This window comes from Cynara cardunculus (assembly GCF_001531365.2).
Source record: "Cynara cardunculus var. scolymus isolate 2C chromosome LG 3, CcrdV1, whole genome shotgun sequence".
NCBI classification, from domain to species: domain Eukaryota; kingdom Viridiplantae; phylum Streptophyta; class Magnoliopsida; order Asterales; family Asteraceae; genus Cynara; species Cynara cardunculus.
The window spans coordinates 34,908,848-34,917,452 of NC_037530.1; the positions used below are offsets into that span (position 1 = coordinate 34,908,848).

General features: G+C 27.0%; 2 long non-coding RNA genes across 2 annotated transcripts; both read left to right on the forward strand.

The window, feature by feature from the left end:
* Positions 1–3,998: 3,998 nt before the first annotated feature.
* On the forward strand, positions 3,999–5,503 carry LOC112508496. Its single transcript, XR_003068772.1, has 2 exons — positions 3,999–4,058; positions 5,296–5,503. It is a non-coding gene; the product is annotated as an uncharacterized LOC112508496 (long non-coding RNA).
* A 1,800-nt stretch (positions 5,504–7,303) lies between these two features.
* LOC112510203 lies at positions 7,304–7,934 on the forward strand. The gene is made up of 2 exons (XR_003068908.1): positions 7,304–7,425; positions 7,705–7,934. It is a non-coding gene; the product is annotated as an uncharacterized LOC112510203 (long non-coding RNA).
* The last annotated feature ends 671 nt before the right edge of the window (positions 7,935–8,605 follow it).

Genomic DNA, 8,605 nt, shown 5'->3' on the forward strand with positions numbered 1-8,605 from the left:
AACGTTGTTAGTAAAAAAGTTAATTATATATAAAATAAAATATTAAATGGTTAATTTCCCTAAAATATATATTTTATGTTGGTAGTCATTAATGAATATTAAAAAAAAGTAATATTGGGTGGTAATGGAAAGTTGTGTAAGTGAATTAGAGAGAAAATAACTTTAAAACAAAAATTAGTATATACTCTTTAGGTTCATGAGAGAGGATGAAGATATATGATACGAACACGTAGTCATATATATTTAAGTATATGTTGTATTGATCGGCATATAGAGGACGGTCTTCCCTCTAACTTTTAGTCACGTCCACCAAGTTGTTCGTGTCCCTTTTGAACTAACATATATGATTACATGTTCAAACCACATGTAATCATGTATGATCATGTAACTTTTCTTTTCGTTTTTTCAAAAGTTGGCCGTCTTCTCGCTTGAATCCAACTATTATATATATATACAGAGAGAGAGAGAGAGAGAGCGCATAGACGGACCTAAATTTTTTTTCAAGTGGTAACAACATTTGATTATAAGAAACAAATTTAAAAATATTTTTCCACAAAATTATCATTAGTCTGCTGGTTAATTCATTGTTTTTCTTATGTAAGGTTTGTGCTCAAGTCTTTTATTGCAAAAAAAATTCAATAACATAATAAATCTGAAATTGAAAACTAAAAACTAAGAAAATGATACTAGCGGAATTTGAACTCGTGTCTATGATAGAAGAAAAGTCTTGCAAACAACTCTACCAAGGGAAACTTGTGTTCTTATTCTAGTTTCAAAAAAAAAAAAAAAAAAAATATATATATATATATATATATATATACACATTTTTTACGACCTTATAATTTTTTATACTATGACGGAGAAACGAAGCGGTGGCCCATGACACCACATGCACCACCCGGGTCCGTCCCTGATATAGAGTCCAAATCATTTGCAAAGCCTCTAATTATTACCAACCATACAAACTAAACAATTAAAATATTTATGAAAAATGATGATTGTTGAGTTAATAACCGGGATGCTTTTGGAAGATGATCAGAGTTCATTAATTACAATCAAAGCTATAAATTAGAAAACAATCGAGATATTTATGGAACCATATATTCATTTGCCTGGATGAATGGTTGAGATTTGTTTGTATGTTTTGTAACAATTAGAGGATTTGTAAAAGAAGGAATCTCTCTCTCTCTCTCTCTATATATATATATATAAAGAGAGAGAGAGAGAGAGAGAGAAGATCAAATGTTAACCATCATTTTTGTTTTAAACTATAAAAACTCTCTCAACCAATCAAATTTCATTATTCTTATAGGTTTATGTCTTGTTCATTTTACCCTTACAAGAGTATTCTAGTAAATTGAATTCATTTGTAACCCCCAAACAATTAATGGGGAGTTACAAACAATCAAATCCCAAAAAATATGCATTCATATTATTAATTTTTTTTAGTATTGATCTTCCATGTTCATTCTTGTATGAATTCCTAAATCACATAAGAAACACGGTAGTAACGATTTTCGGTATTGATCAACTTGAACACAAATGAACCGTGAACACAATTTGAACACAAATGAACAACCGTGAACACAATTTGAACACAAATGAACAACCGTAAACACAATTTAAACAAATTGCGTTTAAAGATGTCACTATATATACATACATACATATATATACACACATGCACATAAAATAAAACTTGAATAACAAATTATATAAAATAACTAACATTTTTATATATTTAATTTAACACTTATATCGATATTTATTTAAGTTATATAACCATAGTTTTAACTTAGCAAACTATATTTAACCAACTATTCTAATGTATTTTCATATTTGAATATACTCATAATTATATGTGAGGGTATCCATAGTTAACCTGATTAATACCTTTCACATTCAATTATTTTTTATCTTTAGGGGTCATTTACTAAACACTTGTCAATAAACGTTTATCGAGTCACTTGTCGGGTGAAAGTGGGAAGGACGAAAATCTTACGACGACAATGATCAAGAATCTTACTCGGTTACCTGATAAATTATTGAATACAATTCATTTTGATGCAATAGAATGTTGCCCAATAAAATACATAGAATGACTGTTTATTAGGTAAACATCTAAATAAACATTGATATGATAAAAATTGAACAAAAAAGTAATATAAATTTATATATTGATTGAAACTAGTTGTGTACCCACGCAATACGGCGGGAGCCATGAATTTTAACGATTTTGAAGTTCCACTGATTTTATAAGATAAGATTTAACGATGATATAAGTTACACTTGGTCTTTACATATTAATACAATTTGAATAAATAAAAGTTATGGTTCCAATTACAGACTATCGATGAAAACAATTGTATGACGGTTTAAAATCTAATATATTTAAAATCCAACTGCTTACTCTCTTTCTTGTCCAGAAACTCAGATTAAGGTTGAATTAATACATGTATATATATATATATATATAATATATATATATATAATATATATATATATATATATATTTTTTTTTAAAAATCTAAGAACATATTAATTCAAAACATATTATACAGTGCAATTTGAACAGCCTAACCCCAAAATATATAGTATATATATAAATAAATAACTATAAAAGTATAAATCGTAAATATTAAAAATATTTTTTTACATTATATATAATATATAATAATATAATTAAGTCAAAAACTATTCAATATTGGACTCATTTCGAATGTATTAATGAGATGATTATAATGGTGTAACTTGTTAAAATAAAAATGTATTTTTTAAACATGTTTTCATTGATATACGATTATGTATGTTAATTTGATAAAAGTTTAAAATGAAACATTTAAAAGTAACTAACGTAAATTAAATTAATTAATTAATTATAGGGATATAAAATATAAATTTAAAATTATAATTTAAAAAAATCGACTATGAAAAGATAAGTGTATGTGAAGGGAAGAAGAAGTGAAAAAGTAAAAAAATAAGTATAAAAAATATTTTAGTTATTTAGTATTTTAAGTCTTTTGTTAAATAAGATGGTATAAACATGGATGTATGTCGGATGAAATTATTGGTTTGCATTTACGAAATAAAATTATTATTAGAATAATTATTTTCAGCCATCTGTCATTCTGACCACCTAACCCCACTCTCAGCCTGGGTTGCAGTGAATGTAGCAAAGTCTTAACATATCCCAACCGACAAAATACTTATTATTACAACTTACTTCAAAATAAGATAAACAAGTGGACAAGTGGTTTTTTAGCATTCAAATAAGTTTTTTTTTTTTTTTATGGTTACTAATAAGCCCAAAAAAAATTCAAACTTATAACATGTAATGATACTCTATGACACTATCATTATTTTATTAACGTAACATATATAAAATCAAAACAGCTTTAAAAAGTTATGTTATGTCAGAGTAGTGATATATACTTTATGGACACAAGGGACCATAAATTGTTATTAAGGGACTGTTTGTCAAATGTTTACTTGTAATTGTAAGAGTCATCATCACTTACGTTATCGGGTAAGATTCTCGACTATCAAAAATTGATCGTTGGTAAGTTTTTTTTACCTGACAAACACTTAACATGTAAGAGTCTTCCCCTCACTTTACTGGATAAGATTCTTTGTTTTGGTTCTTTCTCTTATCGAATAAGATTTTTAGGTATTTATCATGTTCATCTGAAAGGTAAGTAATATAATCAACGTTTAGTAACGAAATAATATACCCATAAACCCCATCACATGCCCACCAAGAAAACCATTCTTGGATAAATAGATTAATGCTTTTAAAACTATTATGATCATTAAAGTTTTAAATTTTATTTTTAACTTTGTATCGGTTGTAATTGGTCAATGAGAGACTCAAATTCCATACCGAATGTCGACATCCGCTTACATGGCATAGTCTATATAAATCAAGTTGACACTCAACATAAACACAAGTTAAGAAATGAAGTCCAACGGTTTTGGTGTTTTGTTAGTGTTTCTTTTTGCATGTGTTCTTATCTCTTCCGCTCGAAAAATTTCTTCACCTCAAATTCATAATCCAAAAGGTATTATATATTTGCTTATACACACTGACAATTATAGGAGCGGAACTAACCTTTGGTTAGTGGATTCCCGTGAAACGACTAACTTAATGCTATATAGTGTAAATTTTTCTAACCGCTTAACTAACTCTTCAAAGGGATTCATTAGTAACCCTAACTCTTCAAAGAGAATATTAGATTAATGTCAATTGATACTAATTTCGGTTAATATTAATATTAATGGTAATTTTGTATTTTTTTTTCTCTTAATATTCGAATTTTGAGGTTACTTTATATTTAGTGCTAATTTGATTATATTTCGTGCAAGTTTTTAGTGTTAATTTGTTTATATCAATGTCATCATGTTCATTTGTTTATATTATTATTAACAAAATATCATGTTCTAATCTAGAGCTAATTCTTTAGATTTAGGGGTCGTTTACCAAATACCTACCCGGTAAGTGTTTACCAATAAAATTTAACACTATTATATATTTACTGGGTAAGATTTTAGTTCACCAAAAAGACATCGCATGCAACAATTTACCAGGTAAGTGTTTACCATGGTAAGAGTCACCGTCCTCACTTACCGGGTAAGACTCTTGGTCCTTGTCTTGCTCTTACCAGGTAAGATTTTTGGTACTTATCATATTCATCCGATAAGATAATATGACTTGGTAAGCGCTTACCCGAGTAAGCGTTTGGTAAACGGCCCTTAATTTGTGTATATTTGCCACTAACTCTTTATATTTTATAATTAATTTTTTAATATTAATTTGTAGATGGAAAGATTTCTTTGAAAAATATCATCATGTATATACTCGTAAAATATGTCTTTCAAAAGTAAATTTTTTAGAGCATAAATTAAATGAAAGTTGTTTCTCCTTGATGTATAAATTTTATTTTATTTTATAATTAGTTTTTATTTAATTCTATATTATGATAATTTTTACGTGTTATCATTGACCAAAACTCATGCATCCAGACACCTTTGCATACTCGTATGTACAACCATACAAGTTTTTACGCATGTATTTCATGTTTTATCCTCGATCAATTTATAATGTTAAAAAAAAAATCTTATTATTTATCAAATCATGAAATAAAAGTGAATTAAATTCGATCAATTAGGCTTGGTTTTAGTGTCCAGTTGTTTGGTTTTTAGTTTAATAGAATCTTAAAATCAAATTAAGTGAATCGTTTACACCATTATTACACAAACGGACTTTAAAAAATACTCAAATTTATTGTACATGTGTAGTTGCTGAAGCCCAGAAAGGATACCATGTTGACGGCACGATTGGTGGTTGGGGTCCATGGTTTAATCATAATCCCGGTGATAACAACGGTGTTGGGGTCGATGGAAGAGGAGGAGGCAACTAAAAATGAGGCAATATGATCACGTAACTTGACATTGTCGTACTGCTTTGCAAAGAATAATAAATATGAATAAGTTTATGTTGATTTTAGTTACGTGTACTTGGGGTGTTTTTCTAAGAAATCTAAACCACATCTAAATAAGATTTGTGATCACATATATACATTATAGTGTATATAATTATATATATCGACGGGTTGGTTGAACTGGATAACTCGATGTAACCTAATTTAAATCCTAATAAAAGGTGATTTGATGGGTGTCTTGGACCTTTTTTTTTTAAATTTCTTGCACGGCCCTACAATGTAAATATTAACTATTTAAATGACCTAAGTTTGTATAATGAATATTCGTGGATAAATACTAGAAGTATATTCGCATAATAGATATTGTTCATCTCTGTCGATTTTATAATACAGTTTTGCATAATTTTAAGAAAAAGTTAATGTTTTTATATTTGAATAAAATATAAATGTAAAGACCACATAAAATTTCAAAAAGAATATATATTAGTATTAATATCAAATTAATTTTTTATATAGTTTTTTAGTTAAATTTTTTGTTTTAATTTAATTGAGGTTTGATGACGAAATAATATAATGTTTTCTTATAAAGATAATTTTTAGTTCAATATCTTAATTTTAATTTAATTTAGGTTTAGTAACAATATAATTTATTTTAAGTTTAATAATATAATATTTTTTTATAAATACACTAATTAAATATTTTGTTAGAACTTAATGATAATTCAAAAATCTTATTCTTTATATTTAAAATGGTATGTTTATCTCATATTTGATTATATTTATCAGTTAGTCACATGAATTCAAACATATAGCTTTAAAAAGTTATACTCTTATAAAATTTACTTGTAGTATTGAATTTTAAATATTAAATCTATACTATATTATAAAGCATTAGACAAAAAACTCTTAAAAACCATTTTTTTATGCATAAAGTACTGTATATTAATGCATATTACTTAAAATTCAAAATTACAAGTAAAATATGCATAAATACAACTTATTAAAGCTCGATATTTGAATTCGTATAACTAACTACGGATAAACATAATCAAATAGAGGATAAACATCTCATTTTTAAACTCTAAAATATAATTAGGATAATTATCGAGTTCTAACAAAATAATTAATTATTATCTTTATAATAAAATTATATTATTAAATCAAATATAAATTACTTCATTATCGTACCTAAATTAAATTATAATAAATTAATTGAATTAAGAAACTACACAAAAAATTGAGAAATTTTAAATAGTTAATTTGATACTAATATCGATATATTTTTGTCAAATTTTTATGATATATTCAAATTTATATTTTATTCAAAAATAAAAATATCATCGTTTTCTCAAAATCACATAAGACCATACTATAAAATCAACTAAGAGTCTTAGATAAATAATAAAATGAAATATTAAAATTAAAATGTATCTCGTCGCATTACGCAAGTATCCTTCGAGTAATACTTAATGTATTAAAAATGGTTTTAAATTTTTTAACTCAAACTATAAATACATGATCTGAATGGGTGAATGTTTGAAATAAAGGATATATAAATAAAAACTATAAAATTAACAAAAATTATATATTTGTTATGACTTATGACCACCCTACCCCAAGTCGAGGCATGGAGGATAAGAACTAAAGTGTTCCCGTGGGAGTAGGGACCCATGAATTAGTCCCATCACGTGTCCACCCAAAAACCCATTAATTATTTAAATATGACTATTAATTATTGTCTTTAATTTTGCTTTTTATTTCTTATTATCTTCTCTTCTTTGACGTTTATTGACAAATTGGTCCAAATGTCGACATCCACCTACACATATCACTCTATATAAACCCACCTTTTTCTCCATACATCAACACACGAATTGAAAAAAAATGAAGTACAACTGTTTTAACTTATCATTGCTGTTTCTCTTTGCACTTGTTCTGATTTCTTCGGCTCGAAAGATTCCTTCAGCTCAAACTCATAATTCAAAAGGTATTCAATATATGTGTACACACACAACACACTTATTCACATGTGCATATGTACCTTGAAACATACAACTATAAATACATGTACATATTTGTCTTTTCGATTAAATTTTATTAATTGTATTGCCTATGAGATCTTCAAATAAGACCCAATCAAATTGAATCGGTGATTTAGGAAAGTTGTTTGATAGAACTTCAAAATCCATCACACCAAACATCTGTCGTTGCATCCATATCTACACATGTGCTTTAAAAGATAATCAAACTTGTTGTACGTATGCAGTTGTTGAAATCCAAAAAGGATATCATGTTGATGGCACGATTGGTGGTTGGGGTCCGTGGATAAATAATGGTTATCCCAAACATAAGGTTGATGAACTCAGGGTCAATGGAAGAGGAGGAGGCGGCGGCGGCAACTAAAAGTGAGGCAGTTCGATCATGTAACCAGACATCGTTGTACTTTGTTACCAAAAAATAATATATATGAGCAAGTTTATGTTGATTTTACCTGCAGTTGGGATGTTTTTCCAACCCACAAAAACTACATCCAAATATGACTACTTTTAATTGTTTGTTGGTCATTAAGGAATGTTTGATAATTCACAGGACAAAATCAGAGTTTTTAATCTACAATATAAATCAGATATGGTATCTTATATACCAAATACAAATACAGGTTTATTATCATTAGACTTAGTTTTAACTATTAGATAACACATATAACGATTGAAGTTAAACATTCTTATCATAAAATATCTCACAAGGACCCATTAGTCCTCTAGAAGACGTTATTGGATACAAAGATTAATGTTTTAAAATCATTAACGTCATCGAAGCTTTGAATCTTGTTACGTTGACAAATTAACCGACTTTTTTTTTTCTTTTTTTTCTTTTTAATTGGTCATGTCTCTATTGTATTTCTTTTTTCAACCTTTGATGGTAATTGATCGATGACAAACCAAAACTTTCCTACCAAATATTGGTAACCATCCACTCACACATATTATAAGTCTATATAAATCAAGCTCACACACAACACATAATTTAAGAGAACTTCATATAGCAATGAATTAAAAAACAAAAATATTTTTAATATATTATATGTATTTTTCAAATATCTATACTATCTTATAAAACATTTGGCTAAAACTCTTAAAACTYTTAAAMCCGTTCATCCTTATCCG